The 20381-nt window shown below is 31.9% G+C and overlaps 1 long non-coding RNA gene across 1 annotated transcript; it reads right to left on the bottom strand.

Moving 5' to 3' along the window:
* Positions 1 to 14712: 14712 nt before the first annotated feature.
* LOC141668399 (uncharacterized) lies at positions 14713 to 16681 on the bottom strand. Its single transcript, XR_012553049.1, has 3 exons — positions 16630 to 16681; positions 16020 to 16210; positions 14713 to 15174 (listed from the first exon to the last, which is right to left on the bottom strand). It is a non-coding gene; the product is annotated as an uncharacterized LOC141668399 (long non-coding RNA).
* Between the last annotated feature and the right edge of the window lie 3700 nt (positions 16682 to 20381).

The raw sequence follows: 20381 nt of genomic DNA, 5'->3' as shown, positions 1-20381 counted from the left end.
TCCCGTTGTATGTGGTGAAGGTCTATCTAGCTCACGACCTCCTCTATTTAATGGCACCAATTTTGTAACAAGGAAAACGAGGTTTCGCATTTATGCTAGATCTCAAGGAGTCAAAGTTTGGATGGCTATCGAAGACGGTGTTCGCATTCCTACCAAAACTATCAATGAGATCATCGTCGAAAAGAAGGTTAGTGAATACAACTTAGAGGAAGAAGCCACAATGAATATAGCCGTAAAGGTGGAAATGGTTCTCACAAGTGCACTTGCAGAAAAAGAATATAAAAGAGTAAATAATTGTAAGTCGGCACAAGAAATGTGGAACAAATTTGTGGTAACCTATGAAAAAACCACTGATATAAAAGATTCTCAGATGGATACATTGATCCAAGAATATGAGAACTTTAAACTCCAAGAAGGAGAAAATACCATCGATATGGAAACAAGATTTACTCGTATTATCGATGAATTATCTCAACTTGGAAAGAATTATACTCAAAATGAAAAAAATAGAAGAGTGCTCAAATCTCTACCTCCTAGTTGGAAGGTTAAAGTCACTACTATAAAAGAGATGCACAACTTAAATGAGTATGAGATTGATAACCTATTCGGAAATCTTCATGCTTACAAAGAAGATAATGTTCCGGAAAAGGTTGCCCCAAAGATGGAGGATAAAAAGAAAAATATGGCTCTAAAAGCCATATTAATTGATGAAGATGAAAATGACGAGGAGTTAAACGAGGAACTCCAAAATCTCGATGAGAGTGAAATTGTTCTACTCGCGAGACAACTTCGTCATGTGCTTCAAAGCAAAGCTCAAAGATACGGAAAAGGCTTCCTAAAATCAAATAATTAACAAAGAGTTTTTAACTCTATCGGAAGGCCAAATTACTCTCAAAATTATTCTTCCAACTATAAGAGTAATTATCCGTCAACGAGCTACAATAAAGGCAAAGGCAATAAAAAATATAAATATCTGTAGCAATTCCAATGCCTCCACAAACTATCCAGTTTACACTCCACCAAAACCTAAAGATCCATCTCCGGAGGAAACACAAGATGTGTGTTTTGCGTGTAAACAACCCAGTCATTATAAAATAAAATGTCCTAAACTTTCAAAGGACGAAGTCTCGTGGCTGAAAATGGTTGGGATCTAAGTGAAGATGAAGAAGCTCCGGAAGCTAGTGAAGAAGTGGTGAATCTATGCTTGATGGCTCTCGGAGAAGAAACTACATCTAGGGAAATTTCCTCTAAAAATAAAGAGGTAACATCTAACTACGTCTCAATAAAATCATTATTGGATGAAACTAATTTATCACTTATGGACATCAATAAGCATGATTTAATTGGACTTGTGGTAGAATATAAAAGTAAATACAAAGATGTTGATCAAAGGCTTCACATAGTATGGTCCGAGGAAATGAAAATAGAAGAAATACATCATACTCAAAATAAAGAGTATAATCGGATGATGGACTCAAGAGTCCAAGATGAAAAAGAGATTAAATCTCTAAAATATCAAAACCATCTCATCAAGATTGAAGTAAATAAACTTCAAAAAAATATAATCAACTTTGAAATAGAGAATATATCATTAGTTCTCAAAGACAAAGAGATGGAACGTAAAAAGATACAACTGAATGATAATATTTGTAAACTTCATGTTGATCTATTGAACTTAAAGATTCTAAATGATTCAAATGTTTAAGATATAGAAACATCTTATAAAAACAATCTTGATAAAGAAAATGAGCTATTAGAAACCAATGCGCTTAAAGGTGAAGCTCTAAGGCTAAAAGAAGAAAATTATAATCTCATAGCTCAAATTAAGGATCAAGAAAGAATCCTTAACAACAAGATTGATGCCTTAAAGAAAGAAAATCAAAAACTTGAAAAAGTCATTTAAAAATTTGCAAAAGGCAATAAGATGTTGGATCAAATGTTGTATACAAAAAGCTCATATAATCATGAAGGTTTGGGATATAATAAGAATTATTCTCCTAAAGGAAATACTCGGAGATTTGTATCACCAATAAAAACTTCACCTGAATCACCATCTTATAAATGTTCTTATTGCAATAAAATGGGACATGCCATTCAATATTGCAAATTCAAGAATGGTGAAGTTAAGGGGAAGCATGTATGGATTCGTAAGGAATCATACAAGAAAGATGATAAACGTATGCCTTATAAAAATATGGAATATAAGAATCCAAGGCAACAATGGTCTCATCAACCAACTATGGTTCAAAAGAGAAACACACAATATCATGTAAATGGGAATGTATTTAGAAGACAAGAACCTCTTAGTAGAAATGCTTATTCTACTTACCATGCTAATAATAGATATAACGTTTATCATGTTCCATCAAGATTTCATGATAGCTCTAGGTATTATCAACCTCAATCTAGGCCTTACACATCTAGAAATATTTATATTCCTAATGATGATTATACCATGCCTAGATTTTTTCTTAAATCAAATGTTATATATGATGTACTAACCCCAGGACCCTCAAGACAAAAGGGTACCTATAAATTTAGCTAATCATGTATGTAGTTTTGTCTTTCCGCGAAACAAGACATATGGTACCTTGATAGTGGATGTTCAAGACATATGACTGGTAATAAGTCACTATTGAACAACATTAAAAAGTTACCGTGGGGAGCGTAACATTTGGTGATAGTAGTAAAGGAAACATTGTTGGCATCGGAGATATCGGAAATGGGAAAGTTAAAATTTCCGACGTTCAATTGGTCACTGGGTTAAGGTACAATCTTCTCTCCATCAGTCAATTATACGACAATGATTACAAGAAATAAAAATGTTTATACATGTGACATAAGCAAGCAAGTGAACGTGTGCCTAATCACTATAAATGATGATCCATGGCTATGGCATCGAAGATTAGGACATGCCAACATGAAATTGATAAAGAATATATCAACTAAAGACCATGTCCAAGGTATACCAAAACTAAACTATCATAAAGATCATACTTGTGAAGCTTGCGAAGTTGGTAAACAAATTCGAGCTTCTCATAAAGCAAAGTTTATGGTATCTACCTCGAGACCTCTCGAGCTACTATATATGGATCTTATTGGTCCGGTTCCAATACAAAGTCTCGGAGGTTGCTTATATATATTGGTAGTTGTGGATGATTATTCACGATTCACATGGACTGAATTTCTCAAAGCGAAAAGTGATGCTTTTGAATCCTTCTCATCCTTATGTAAAAGGATTCAAAATCAACAAAATAAAACCATAGTCTATATAATGACTGATCATGGTAAAGAATTTGAGAATTCAAGTTTCACCAACTTTTGTGATGAACATGGCATCACACATAATTTTTCCGCTCCATACACTCCTCAATCCAACGGAGTAGTTGAACGAAAAAATAGAACACTCCAAGAAATGGCTAGCACAATGCTAAATAAATATCGTCGACCTAAATATTTTTGGGCCGAGGCTATGTCAACCGCTTGCCATATTCTTAATCTGGTTTTGCTACGACCTATAAAACAAAAGACTCCTTACGAGTTATGTTTTGGCAAAACTCCGAAACTAAGATACTTTCGAGTATTCGGAAGCAAGTGCTTCATATTAAATTCAAAAGAGTACCTTACAATCAAACGAAGGCATATTTCTTGGATACTCGAAAAATAGTAAAGCTTACCAAGTGTTTAACCTCAAATCGCTTGTGGTGGAAGAATCTATGAATGTCGCTTTTGATAAAAGTAAACCATCGGTGAAATATAAAGATCTTGTTGACCAATGTTGAACAAGATGATATTGAAAAGATTATTCGACAATTCGAAAATATGGATCTCGGGTTTCCTATACATAAATATCCATTAGAATTGGATGAAAAGGAAGATGAAATTCCTCAAGCAATTCCCACTATAAAAAGTCATCCATTAGATAATGTGCTTGGAGACTTAAGGAAGGGAGTTAAAACGTGGTCAGAAGTTCAAAACGTTGTGAATCATCTTAGTTTTCTATCTCAAATAGAACCTAAGACCGCGAAAGAGGCTTTATTAGACGAGGATTGGATTTTTGCTATGCAAGATGAATTGCTCCAATTTACTCGTAGTAAAGTGTGGGAACTTGTCCCTAAGCCTCATGAAACTTCCATAATTGGTACAAAATGGGTATTTCAAAATAAATTAGACGAGAATGGAACGGTCGTTTGAAATAAAGCAAGATAGTTGCACAAGGATATACCCAAATGGAAGGAATAGACTTTGATGAAACATATGCACCGGTAGCAAGAATTGAATCAATTCGAATGCTATTGTCTTATACTTGTCATAAAAACATTAAAGTCCATCAAATGGATGTGAAATCTGTATTCTTAAATGGGATCTTGGAAGAGGAAGTATATGTGAAACAACCTCCCGGGTTTGAATATGCAACACATCCCGATTATGTCTATAAATTATATAAAGCTCTATATGGCTTAAAATAAGCCCCAAGAGCATGGTATGAAAGGTTGAGCAAGTTCCTACTACATAATAAATTTAAGATGGGAACAGCCGATGAAATCTTATTTATGAGGCAAGAAAAAGATGATATATTGCTCGTATAAATATACGTAGATGACATCATTTTTGGATCAACAAATGATGCACTATATAAAGAATTCTCTGAAAGTATGAATAAAGAATTCGAGATGAGTATGATGGGAGAATTAAACTTCTTTCTGGGATTACAAACAAGGTAATCTGATGAAGGCATCTATATCTCTCAATCCAAGTATTGTAAAGAGATGTTGAAAAAATTCGAAATGGATAATGCCAAACCCATCTCTACTCCTGTGTCTACATCCGATAAATTAACGGAAGGTCCGAAAGGAATTCCCGTAGACATAAAGAAATATCGAGGAATGATCGATAGCTTGCTCTATATAACTGCAAGTCATCCCGATATTCAATATAGTGTTTGTAATTGTGCTAGATTTCAAGTAGCACCTAAAGAATCTCCTTTATTAGCGGTAAAAAGGATATTGAGATATCTTAAAGGAACCACTGATGTTGGTCTTTGGTATCCAAAAAGAATACCCTTTGACTTAGTATGTTTTTCTGATTCGGACTATGTCCGGCATTTAGTCGACATAAAAAGTACTAGTGGTACTTGTCAGTTTCTCGGTGGATGTTTAGTTTCTTGGTTTTCAAAGAAACAAAATTCCGTATCCATCTCAACAACCGAGGCTGAGTATATAGCAGCTGCAAAGTGTTGTGCTCAAATACTGTGGATGAAGCAAACACTAGTTGACTATAATATAAAATTTGATGTGATATCAATCTTATGTGATAATACGAGTGCTATTGATCTTAGAAAGAATCCCATATTACACTCTAGATCTAAACATATAGATGTGAGACATCATTTCTTACGTGATCATGTCATTAAAGGCGATATAAAAATGACTCACAGTGACACTGAGATCAATCTCGCTGACATATTCACAAAACCATTAAATTACGAAAGATTCACTAAATTCCGCTTGGATTTAGGAATGTTGGAATTTACGAAATAATGGTTTATGTAAAGAACATTTGAGAATTATAAAAAAGTCTCAACGATAAGGATATTCTCCCAATCAGGTTATTAAGTTTATCTGAAACTCAGATTTGTCAATAAAGAAATTTATTGATCGGGTTAAGATAACTTAAATAGCCCATATTAACCAGGAAAATAAACTTAATCGAGTGAATATTTATTATTCCATGAGATTTATAAATATTTAGAAGTCTTTCTTATATAAACTTATTATTATTCATAAATATATACATATATATTATTATTCATCTTTTTGAGATACATCTATAAATATATGTTATTCTTGTATATATATATTTCTGTGATATTTATATATATTTAAATATTTTAAAAAAAAAAATTATAATAGGATGAATATATAATAATCCATCTATATTCATTTTGTTTATCCGACCCAAATCAAATATATATCTGGCACAAATTTATTTTTAAAAAAAAGTTTATTTTTCAATTAGCCCAGATATTTTAAACAAAGTCAAACTCATTTAATTACAAAACCCAATTTCTATTAAAACCATTTAATCATGGCCGTTCATCACTAACCCTAGTGAATCACAACCGTTCATCCCATAAAATATATAAATGATACACTGTTTGTACCGTGCACGTTCTTAGTTTGGCTCTGAACCCTAATCTCTAAACTCTATCTCGCCTCTTTTCTTCTCTTCGTCTCTTTCGAAGAACCCTAGAGTGATTTCTTCGTTTTTCTCTTCGATTCTCGATGAAATTCATCAGATATTATACTTATACTTTATTATTCGTAGTTAGGAACATACGATTAATCTATAATCGTGATTGGGTTGGTAAACTCAAATCAATTTTTGGTGATAAAAATCGACAATTTGCATATAAATCGAACGAGAATCATCAAATCGGACATTAAACTGATTAATTAATATACGTATATATTAATATCTACAGTTTTGGTTGATAAACTCTGTGAAACCCTAATGTTTCTTTTAGTTTCACAACAGGAGAAGACCAAATCGATTTAAAATCAATTCGGAGAAGAAGATACAAAGATGCATGCGGTTTGAATCGACGTATTGGATGTTGACTCAGTCCGCGACTGGGTCAACCAGGTAAGACCTATGAGTCAGGCTAGACTCTAGGCTCAGGTGATTTCATTTGTCTAGTTTTAGTATCATTCGAGTGAATTTATGGTGAAGGGAACTTGACTTGAGTTGAATCGAACTTTATCTGATTATTTTTTATATTTGTGAGAAGAAATGTTCTGTAATATTTGTTTATAGAAGCTGAGATTTGATTCTACTCTATGGCTTATCGAATTAAAAGTATGAAATTCGGAATATTGTTGTAGAGGTTGTTATATGTTGGATTTGTGATTGTTGGATTCATGAGTATCTGTTGAATGAATTTGGTAGATTTATGATTATCTGTTGGATTAATGTATATCTGGTAGACTTGGGATTAACTTTGAATGTATGATTATGTGTTGGTTTGAAGATTACATGTTAGCTGTGTTATTTCAAGACAGTTTGTTGATTAATATGGATAATATTTCATTGATTGCTTAAAATGATCACTTGGTTAAGTTAAGAACAATCTTCCTTTGAAGTTTAATTAAAATATAAATATAAGTGTAAAATGTAAACTTGTTGATTTAATTGTTAAATGACATGCTTGATTAAAATTAAAATCCGTGAATCTGTTTGGTTCAAAATCTCTGTGAATTTATTTCAAACAAGGTCCATTTGCTTAATAATTTCTGGAGTTTTTGATATAAAATTTCAGTAATTACAGATTAAGTGTTGATTCATTTAAGTCCAAGTAAGTTAGTGTCCTAGTTGATTTGACTTTAAGTTCCTTGATAACTCATTGTACTTCATGAATTCTGATCTATCTAATGCTGGAGTTACCTAGGTATACACCAGAAAGGCTAACCTAAGACAAAATACAAACACCTCTATGAACACACCAAAGCCCCCTCCACCAAAACTGTCAAACCTTTCAAACTCCAAAAAATTTCTTAAACTTGTCAAAAATGTCCAACCTGGCACTTGTGTTGATGTGAAGGGTGAAGTAGAGTTCATAATTAGAAGGGTTAGGTGGGATGGTCTCATGTATAACTTAGGTAAACACTACTGCACACACCTCATGGGAGAGTTCTACCGTAACATGAATATCATAAAAGGGGTAGATGGCATATTGCATTTCACCGTATCAGTCAAGAAAAAGGTCATTTGTGTTGATATCAAATGCATTAATAGGGCACTGCATTTACCTTTGCATTTGTGTGAGTTGCTTTGTGAGGATATCTTCTCTCTCTTTCTTTTTAACAAATCTGAATTTCAACTAATGCTTGGCACTTTTTGTAAATATGACATTCCTGATGGTTTATGTGATGTTAACTGTGGTATTCATTTCGAACACGTTACTGGCACTTTTTAGCATATTGCTCTAATCATTAGGGCAAATGTTATGCCAAAACCAAATCAAAGTAAGTACTTTGATTTCTTTGATATGAAATTCATGTCTCTTTTGTGCACAAACAAAATCCATTTCAGCATATCTTATGTTATTCTTCTAAACATCATCAATGCACATCTTGTAGATTATATGCCTTATGGTATGCTAATCTCATCTTTCTTTGCCCTTTGCAACATTAACATGCCTGAAGCATTCTCTAATCTTGCTGATTATCAAATAACTAATGAACACATAAGGCCACAAGTGCCCTTGTTGCATTGTGAGCCTCAAGAGACATCTCCCACAGTTATTCCTTAATTCATTAGAGAGGGAGATGTGTTTCTGTCTAAGTTTGAGTCTGTCAAAATTATGTTTCATGAACTAAAACTTGAACTTAAGAGGGTTAAGGAAGAAAATAATGAGATTAAAGAAAAAGTAGGAGAGTTAGAGTGTCTCACTGCCTCTTGAAAGCATAGGATTGCATATTTAGAGCATTTGGCAGCATCTACTCTAGGAGCTCCTTGCATGAATGATCATGACATTGTCTCTTCCTTTCAAGTCCCTATGCATGATAACACTACTATGATTCATGAGTTAAAAGAGGTCAATGTGGGTGCTAAAGGTCAACTGATTGATAATTTTCCTGATTTGGTTCATATCTGTGATGCTAACGGAAATGTGATTGGTTGAGTTTACTTGATTCTGCTGTTTGATGAAGTCTGATATGTGATGTTGTATTAGTACTTGCTGTTATGTACCAGTTTTGCTATTTTCTGATGTATTTGTACTTTGTAAGGATTCTGTATGGTCTGTTGGCTATGTAATATTCAAACTCTATTGAACTTTGAATTTCAGAAGTGAATGCACTTCTCTGGTTTGTAATAACTTAAAACATGTTCACGATTTTGTTCTAAATAATCAGTGAACCACACTGATTATTGAGAACACTTTTTGTAATATATCATGATTTATTTTGTTGCAAATCTGTCTTTATCTATCCTATGCAGGAACAATATTTACAATATCATGTTTCTCTAGTATTATTGAAATAAAATTGCTAGTATAAGAGTCAATCGTATCTGTTCAGATTCAGTCTTATTGTACTCTGCCATATCTAGCATTTTGTGTTACTTAGTAACTTCTGATTTATACTTCGAAGAAATGTTTGCAAAATCAGAAATTAAAACTGTATGTTTTATACAGAATTTTAAGAGTTAATGAACTTACATTAAATTGATATAAAGACAACAATTCTGCTGGATGTACTGTGACCAAATGTTTTATACAATGCTTATATATCTTTAACATCCTCTGTGCATTATTGAAACTAACAGACTACCAAAGGGTGGTCCCTACTTTGTATCTAATTGACGTACATGAAGACTCATATGAACTCCAGAAGGAAAAGAATTGCAAGTTTGAGTCCTTTGAATCGAGCAAGAGCTTTTCACAAGAATACAAGGGACACAACTTGACTTTCCATGCAATCTGTCAGAATCCACAAGGTAAAACAGGTATATATTTTCAACCTCTGCTCATTTTGCTTCACATACACACACTAGATTATTTTAATATGTGTCAGTCTCAAACCAATCCAACTATGGAACCTGACTGTGTTAAATTACTAAGTATCAGTAATGTGGATTTATCTGTATTGTTTTGATAATCGGTTGTGTTAGAGTTATATTTTTTAGAATGTATTAGCTTTCCAAATTGTGTAGTCTGTTACTCAGACCTAGATTAGACATAGATTGTATTATTGTTAGCATTTGTAACAATGAAAATAGCCAAAATTGTCTAAATGACAAACTAGTTTGTATTAGTGTTAGACTTTGTATGAAGGAAATAGTTTGTATTAGTGACAGTTCGTGTAAAATATGTTTGACAAACTAGAATGCTTTGTAAAACACTAAATATTGTATTCGTGTATCATGTTGATTTCTAAAGACTGAAAAAATGCAAAAATGCATGTATGCGTAAAAATTCGAAATCATTAACAAATACAATTTTCATATTACAAATGCATGATAAACACTAGTCTCATTGTTTTCCATTAATACAATCGATAAAACTAATAGTCTAGTATTCTAAAAAAAATGAATACAGTCAACAAAAATCCTACTTATAATATAAATTTATACAACTGCTTTGTTCACTGCGTGATATATATTTCAAAGGTATTGCATTACTGTTTAAACTTAAGTATTTGATTACACAAGTTTCACTTCTATTAAATACTCTAGTTAAGGTCAATAAATGCAAAACAGATTAAAAATACCATGCATACAATTTTGAATTCATCTTTATATGCTCAAACTGCATGCACTTGACTAGATCTATAATCAAATTGCCATGCTTACCTAGTCATTTCTATTAAATACAACTCTTCCTCATAAATATACACTCTTTTTGGCATATACCAAACAAAAGGGGAAGAGAAATTATGATCAATTTGAACAAGTATAAGAAATTTGGACCCCTAATTTCCAAATTTTAGAAAATTGTTATCTTTTTATACAAGGATCTATATGTGCTTCTATTATTATATTATACATCTAACAAAGTATTTTGCAAGATCTCAAGAAAATGATTTAATCTCTAAGTACATAAATGCTTTATGTGCAAAATATTTTTCAAAAATTCATATGCACACACCAAGGGGAAGCACACACACTATTAATTTTATGTTTGTTTAGAAAATACAAAAAAGGGGAATATTGAAAGGATATCGTCGATGTATTATTTATTTTGGTATTTTTAAGATTAAACATAAAATTAAGAACACGTAGATCCTCTCCATTAGGACATGAATTTAATTGATCCAAATCAGAGTCAAAAAGTCAACCTAGCAAAATCATGTCTTTTAAATAGATAAAAGAGATATTCCATTTTTGCAAAATATCAAAACTATATCTTTATGGAATGTATCTCTAAAGGCAATATGATCAAAGAAGAAATATCAAGATATGATATTTCTTAGACCTGTGTTGCAACAGGAATATGAAAGCAAGCTCGAATAAGGAATATATCGGAAATATTCTTTAGAGGTCTCGTGCTATATCAAAAATATTTAACTCTTCGCTCCAAAATATATCTCTACATATATAAAAAGAGTTTTTATTCAAATATTATTAATATTCATGATTGGAATATTAATATTCAGTTCTGTAACTCATTCTTGTATACTTACAGAAATTTTCTCCCGTTTCGTAAAATCAGCATTTCTCGGAAAAAATTGTTCAAAAATACTCAAACACATTTCCTATCATCCAAATATATTTTATATATTAGGAAATATATTTTAAGTATTTATAGAAGTCAAAAATTTGGTCAAAAGATCCATCTCCTTCATTTTAAGACCAACGATATTTTAGATAAAATACTTCCACATGCGAGAATGACTTGATATTTGATATAGATCATTTAAATGGTAATTTCTAATTATGGTAAAAATTTCGTAGCATTCATAGAATTTTTGTCTGGGCACAAAAACTGAGGCAGTTGGTCCCACAGTTGACCACGTTTGACCTAGTTATCATTGACTAAAGTTCACCAAAACTTGTAGGACATCATTTTATATTATTTAAGTATTTATCATATTTTTTATGGTATTTACTTAGGAGTTTTTAAGGTGGTCATAATTAATGATGTTTATTCCTTAATTAAAGTGATTAAATAATGATTAAAAGAAAAGGAAAATATATATTTAATATATATATATATATATATCAGCTAAGATTTGAATGAATACTAGCTTGTGCTTCCTTCTCACTTGCAAAGAAACACAACCTACTTGCCATGTCATCAATTCATATGATACACTTCATCCACCATTCATTCCTTCTCAAATCTCAACCATTCAATCCACCTAACTCCTCCAATAAATAAACCCACACCCCATCCCATTTTCTTATAGCTAAAGAGCCACAAAGTTGCTGGGATTTTTTCAAAAAGTGCTTCTCTTCATCTTTTTCAAATTCTATACACACACTTCTTCTCAAAAACTTTCTCTCTCTTCTATATACTTACATATATAAAAGGTTTTTGAAATCCAAGTTTAGCTTCACCCACCCAAGCTTTATCCCATCAAGTGAGCTCATCCACTACCACTTCCCGGCCTCCCGAAGGGCTGCCCAAGTTCGACCAAAGTGCCAAAATCCGGCCGAACCTCCGGCGAATTTTAGCGGCGAACTTTTCCGACTGTTTTCCAAAAGTGGTTAGTTTTAGCTTCTTATTTGAGTTCTTTGTATTTAAGCTTTGTACTTAAATTCTCTACTTCATCTTAAGTTCTAATACAAGCTCTATTATAAAGGAAGTTCTCGGGGAGAACTTAGATTCGAACTCGGAATTCGAATAAGTACTTGATCTTCACATAAATCATTCCAACTAGAAGATCAAAAAAGAAAAGTACTTTATCTCCAAGGGGAGATTATATTTGACACAAGTACGAGTTAGACAATTATTTCTTGCACTTTAATTGGATCTTGGCTAACATTCATTCGTGCTTATAAAATTATTACGAAGTTTAAGTGTAATCTTTTCTAGCATCTTTAGTGCTCTCCGGGGGATTATTACTTGTCTCATATAAACACTTCGTAATTTGTCAAATCTTAAAATGGATCATACGAGTTAGACAATTACTTAACACTCTTTAATTGGATCTTTTCTAACTAATAACGACATATAAAATATTACGAAGTAAAAGTGTAATCCCTTCCAACATCTTTAGTGTTCCGGGGGATTATAGCTTGTTCTATATAAACTACTTCGTAATCATCCGTTAAAATTACGGACGAATCAAATCCACGAGTTAGCCAATTAATTCACGCTATTAAATTGGATCTTGGCTAACACATATCGTGTATATAAACAATTACGAGTCATATCATATAAGCCCCTTCTAACATCTTTCAGTGTTCCGTGTGGTTATACTACGATATCTATAAAATACTCGTAATTATTCGTCCAAACTTCGAAAGCACAATCTTAAACCAATTACTTGCACTTATTTAATTGAATCTTGCCTAAGACTCATAAATCTTTTAAACGTGCTTGAAGTTAAAAGAGTATATGTTAACCTTATAATCGTCAATATACAAGTATACCTTAAAACCTTAAGTTGATATACTTAAAGGTAAAATTACAACTCCGAGGTTGTAACTAAAGTATTCTTCGATCCATAAATACTTAATCGAAAGAAGAAGAATACTAAAGAAGTCATAAGCCATAAGTGCTTAACTTAAACAAGGACTTCTCATATTACTCCACAACTTTATTAAATCTATAAAGGAGTAATTATAAATATACTTGACCAACTTGTATTTTTCTTAAGTCAAGTATTGTTATTTAGTTTTAATATTCTGATTTGAATATTATACTAATTGTGGGCTAGTACAGTAACATACTAGTTCAAACCATCTTTTCTATACTTGGTTTGTTTCGTGGATTGTCTTGTCAGTTTTGTAGTGAGGTGAAGTGACGTGAGGTGATTCTCGTTCTAAGACCCAAGTCCTAGACGTACTAACGGGGAGTTAGTAGTCTCCGCACCGTGAAGAAGAGGAAAGACCCAAGACCGGATCACTAAGATCCAAGACCGACAAAAGCTAAGGAAGCCAAGTCCATACAAAGGATCTACAACAACTTTGAAGAAATATCGGGGAGTTATTTTCTAAGATAAGTTGTGTAGATATTATATTTATTTTGAGGGGTGACCTTTGTGTTACGCTTCAAGATAAATACATGTAAACGGTATAAAGGCTTCTCCGCCTACTAAAGGAGCGAGTTTATTATAAGGTAAAATCACGAGTCTGGGAGAGGAGCTCGGGGAGTGGAGTAGGGGTGAGCGAATCTATTAGAGGTTGCATCATCGCGAACCGGGATAAAATCACCGTGTGGTATTTTCTTTCCTTGCACTTTATCTTCCCCACATATAAACTGCATAACCACTCGGTAAAGTTTTAAAAATGGATAAAATATTTTTAAAACATCACAACAATATTTAAATTGGTAATTAAGCTATTCAACCCCCCTTCTAGCTTAAAATAACCCTCTTACGGGACCTTACAGGTTGTGGACACGGTAAAAACTTAAACTTCTAAAGAAATTAACTTAAGTGCAGAGACAAAAAATTGAAATGAGAGAAGAGCATAGAGTCATACAAAATATTTCAATGTTTTTAAGTTTTAATATATAATTATTTATTTTGTTTGTTGGTGGTTATTCTTTGAATATTGTGATGATTATTATTACTTGCAAAATTGTAACTGCTTATTTAATTTATTTGAGATTATTGAATAAAGTACAAATATATTATTTGACTCACATAGTCATATAAACTATTTAATGAAATCTCTATGGACTCTAATTGAAGGGCTTGATGTTTAACTCAAAGTGAGCTTGATCCATACAAAATTCTAAGAGGTTCACCGTACTAGCTTGTGCATTTTCATTTTTCAAACACATGTTATGTCCAAATCTACTAATATCTATCTAATTTAATTTGTTGGGGGAAGATTCAAATTTTCACCAAATTTTGAATTGAAAATTTTAAAATTTGATAAATATTGAAAATGACAGTTTTTCTTAAGACTAAATTTGTATTTGTGATGAAATTAGGAAATTATGAAGAAATTGAAACTTAAGACGAAATTTGTTGCTTGCGAAGAAAATTTGTGTTTTTCCATTTTAAACAAACAGTTGATTCTCAAAGGAAAGAGATTCACTCTTAAATGCGGCTAAATGCTTACAAGTGGTGGCAAAGAAATGTATATCTACACCATACTACCTATCAATCAACATAAGACCTATACCAGCAGCAAAAAGAAAAATACAACAAGCATTATATTTTTGGAAAGTACAGGTTCTCTTCAATATTATCTGAAATCCTAAATGATTATCCTCAATGATAGATAACCGTGAATGATTATGAATGAGCTGGACTGCTACGTGGGCCTTCGTAAGAGATCTTGTTAGTCTTCTCATTGCGGCTCTAGACCAGTGGAGTCAGCAGCAACTGAACTTCCACTTGCAGCAGCACCATTGTCACACCTCATTCTTGATTATTGCTTTAATTTTTTTAGCTGGGCTTGCAGCTGCACCAACATTCTCCCAGACTCTTCTCATTGTCATATGTCCAGTAGTTGGCGTTTGTGGCCTTTTATTAGCAATGGGGATGGTATCTTCTGCAATATACAGGGAACAATCAAGCCACTTATAACTATCTCTTCTTCTACATAATTTATCATTCATGCAATATTTCAGGAGGAGATCACACAACTGCACAACCAAATCTTAACCTAAAATCACCTATATATCTAACACTTCTGAAGAAACTTCACCTAACCTTACAACATACTTAATTCACTAATATATTAGAACAATCATTATGAGTGATTGCTAGTAATCAAAGCTTTGATTTTTCAAAAGATAAATTAGAACAATTAGAGAAAGGGTGAGATCCTTAACTTTGAACAAATAATTCGTTATGTTAATGAACAGGTACTGTTGTGCTTTTAAAAGGTAATTATAGAGTTCCACAATATGATGGCCGAGTCTTCTGTCTAGGCCTACCAGAATCAACAGCAACTATTGTACCTCCAACATTCTTGCTCCCCATAACTTCTCAATCAATCTTTACATTTCAATAAGTTCAATTCTTCAGTGTATACAATTTTCATGGTTTCAAAGCTAGCTAAACATATTTCAGTGTTCAACTTATCATTAAGTTCACAACATATTTCTAACAAAAATTCATCGATTCTTAATAAGGTAACAAAGTACATAGATAAGTACTTCAAGTACAATAAGTTGCGAGAATGTAGTACAATTTCATAACAGGGTTAAACAGAGGAAAAAATGGAAAATATGCCCCTATATACCCATAACTTCTACCTAACTACTTAAAGGGTTTCGAGCACATAAACATAACGGAAACAATAATTAAAAACATTAAAAACCATAATTTTGGAAACCCACCGTAGGATCCATGCGAAAAGCAAATATTTAATTCATAGATCAGATTGTTTACCTTAAGAAACTTTACAAATTGATTGACTAATGGAGATCCAAAGTATGTTCAATCACCAAGCATCCCGCTCTCGCGATCTAAGCTCTATCGGTATCCACACGAATGCTTGAACGAAAGGATTGGAGCTCTTCTACCATGAGTTGCAAGCTTGTGCCCATGGTTTCTTTTGGCCTCCATCCAAAGATTTTATCCTTGCATAGAAAACACTAATATGAGATTTTTGTATTACAATATAAAGAATCAACTTAAAAATATAATAATAATTTGGTAAATTACTACTGGGAAAATATTTAGTAAAATATATATATAGAGATAAATTTTATACTAAGAAAAAGTAGAAATTTATGAAAGGCATTAAATTAAAAATTATCAAACCATGGCCAGCCTCACACCCCTTATATAATCACCACAACTATCACCAATACGACAACCAGGACAGAAAATAGAACAACAAAATATTAAACAACTTAAGTCACAAAAAAATTAACAAGAATAACCAAAATTTGAAGGATGATAAAAAATAAATTCAGATCTTAACCACACAAACACAAGACCAAAAAAACCTTAGTCTAAATTGTTCAACTATCTAGAAAAGACATTAAAAAAAGACCATGATCAAGCCATGTCACATGGAAAAGGAGAGGAACACAGCTAAGGGCCCGTGGAGAAAGTGTGGATTTACAAATTCGAGGTTGAAAACTGTGGATTTATAATTTTGAGCATATACCTAACTTTAGAAATCTATTTTTTATAAAACAGAAAATACACTGGCCTCGGGAAATAAAAAGAAAAAGAAGGCCATACAAGGAAATTGTCGCAAGGGTAAAGAAAATAACAAAATACAGTAATATACGAATAAGAAATTATGTAAACAAAACAAAAAATAGGTATAATACATGTAAAACTAATGGGAAGTTTTTTTTATGAATATACATAGAATTTTATAACTTTTTCAAAAACAGGTTTTACACATATTACACATAACATGTATCAAATAAGATCACACAATTATTCTATAACAATTAATATAAGGTTCATAAGATATATTATATAACAGTTATCAAAATGAAGCCCACAACATAACCTACAATTAACATAATCAATATTCTTAATCAATCAATAAATCTTAAAAATAAATTCTTATCTTTTGTCCAACCGTCCTAAATCACGGCATATGCCATATTTTTCCAATTACCAGCATTTTGTACTTTATGTCACACTTTTCATGTGATCGGTTTCTAATTCTTATTCGATAAAGGGCTAGTTTACGTGCCTTGTCAAGTAAAACCGAAGCTTGTCAAGGTATGGGTGTGCTTCAAAATGTGCGCAAACTAGTTCTAAGTTCTATGTATCACACTACACAGTGATGAGGTTCTAATTCTTATACATGAGTAAGATTGGGGATTTCTGAAAATTCATTATTTTATTAATCACATATCCATATCATACTTATAATAACTAAACAAATATCGGAGAATATCTAATCACACATAATAAGGCACATTACACAATACATAAGGAGCAATAAAGATTCACTTACGTAGTCCAATAGATAATTCATGTTTCGAAATATATGGAGGAACGAATAGTCAATGACAAAATATATAGGAAAACAAATAATACAAAGCAAATAGAAAGTTACTTACCTCAGTTACGTAAAGAGATAATTCACAAAGAAACACATATTCAATCTTTTGTAACCAATTAAACATGAAACATCTTAAATCTCGAATATCTCCACGATTTCAATTCTCATCAGATGCTTATTTGGCACTTTTTGACCCTCTAAATGACTTTTTCTTGGAAAAACCGAATGACGAAAGTTGTAGGGAACGAACAAAACCTTTCCGAAAAGTCCAACATCAACACATTCTGACTTACTATGAACTAACCACAAAATTCAAGACTGTTGATTTATGTGTGAAAGATCCCTACGAATTTCGATATTAAAAATGAGAAAGATGAATATGATGTATTTATAACGATGTGGAATCCTATTTCTTAACTTTAGACCCATATTATAATATTATCAAAATTTTAGGCCCATTACTCTAATTTTAATATATTTATAAAAATTACGGGATGTTACACGCATGCTTATTATATAATATACACTACAAGAAAAATATCAATAGACATCTTTTTTGGCACATGCTTATGTTATTTACCGACATATATGTTTGTGGGTGATGTGGCATTGGCCACAAAGCAATGTATGTTGCTAAATACACATGAGTTATAAATTAAATTAATACAAAATATTCTACAATTTCTTACAAAATATGTTAAATATAATTAATTTTATAAGTTCTAGAAAATATATAACACACTAAGTGATTTTTCACATAAACATCATTTTTAAATTTGAAAGTGATGTATAACATGTTGAATGACAAGAGATAATTTCCTAGAGATGATATCTATGAGCTCATAGACATCAATTTTCTATATAGTAAAGTGATGTTTATTTAGTTGTTATCCATCTTCCATTAAAATGAGCCACAAGAGATATGAAATAGAGAGTAGAAAAATTAATTATATTTATTAACTTAATGCTAATAAATTCAAATATCATAATTGATTTAATCAATTAAGTCATAATTAATTAATATAATAAAAAATCCTAATTACTTAAACTTAATTTAAATTAAAAATTAACTTAAATAATCATTCAAGCACTCGTTGTGTGTGACCTTTAATTTTATTATTACGTTGACAACGAATTTTAAATCTCAAAGACATCGTTACCTAAAACCAACCATTATTGAAGGTTAGTCACGGATGCTTTATATCTATTTTTATTTTTACAATAACAGTAATTATATGCACATATGACATTTATATGTCTGGGTTTATGGTCAGGAAGCTCCTCATGCTAAGTGAGGTACGACCACTATAAGAATTCACAATCTAGTTCTGAGGTCGGGAAGTTTCTTAGCTAGGTTAAGTGAGTTACTACCATAAAAGGCTTAAGTCCCCTCGACTTATTTTCTAGAGTATTAGTGAACCGGACCCAGTCAATTAGACCGCTTTTTTAACGTGTACTTTATTGCTACAACTCACATATATATTTTTTGTTTTAAAGACATTGGCATACCATAACTCCCATCAAACTCCAGCATTTTTTGTTTTAAATAATGAATAGTCAAAATTTAAATTATCAACAAGCGGCAAAACCTAAGGAAATAAATATATCTAAGTCTCAAGTCAAGAGCAGCATAAAGTTATGTAGGGAAAAAGTTCTCCACTAGAGACGCTACGCATTGTAACATCAAGTGATCATACCAAAATTTAGTTAAAAATAAGCTACACATAGTATCATCATCAGCCATTGAGTTGGACTATTACTGATGTTACGCCCTCGAAACCCGGGTCAGAAGTTTGGGGTCCACGACACACACACCATATAAACCTGTTTATGAATATTATAATATATATGCAATGACCCTACTTACCATAATGCGCGGATCATAGCAGTTTAATGTATGCCAACAAGCCACAACCTTATTTATATTAAAAACGTACCAAAACCCAGTTTATTTATCTTACAACTGAAGTAAACATTATTACAAACTATCAACACAAACTATCATCTGCTAGCTTATTCCATTTCAACCTGGAAACCTAGATCATATATTTGTCTAGGATCCTTGCCACCACCAATTTCCTTTTTAACTGGAAAAGAATATAAACATTTTGCAAGAGTGAGCTAAGTAGCTCAACAAGTCATAACGCCAACACTGAGATTAAATAATGATCAATTGAATGATATAAAGAATCAAGTTTCCTGATAAGCAATAGGTAGAATTGGATATTCACTTTTATTTTAAAAACCAAGGTTAGGCTGTTGATCAGTCATGCACTAACCCCGAGCAAGAATCCCAGCTTTGCTCTATATGCGGGATCCAAAACACACATTGGCCTAATATGACCACGAATCTGGTCCATTTTTAAAAATAATCCAATTCTGTAATAACAGCATGATAAATAATGTAAATGAATAAGATAAATTATAAATAACACTTATCTTGAAGCAGAGTGTGACTCACAATACCAAGAAAGTATAACAAGGTAATCATAAAGATTGTCTTTCAATCAAAGAAGGAATCAGAAAGTAGAAGACTAAAGGTTTAATGGCTGAAAGGAATGGGTTTCTGTTATGTAAGGTATAAAGGTTCATATGTTAAGAAATTCCATATCAAGGATCGGTATGTGGTAGATATGTATTTATGGAGTAATATCTTATATATGTGGTTCGTATATGAAAATTCAACAATCAATGGTTTACAAAGAATAAGGGTTATGGCTCAATATCAATAACAATAATCAGGGTTTAGGGTTAAGTACTTCAAAGTAATTGTA

This window comes from Apium graveolens, chromosome 6 (assembly GCF_009905375.1).
Source record: "Apium graveolens cultivar Ventura chromosome 6, ASM990537v1, whole genome shotgun sequence".
NCBI lineage: Eukaryota > Viridiplantae > Streptophyta > Magnoliopsida > Apiales > Apiaceae > Apium > Apium graveolens.
The sequence above is the reverse complement of the archived record's forward strand: the minus strand, read 5'-3'. Positions and strand labels throughout refer to the sequence as shown.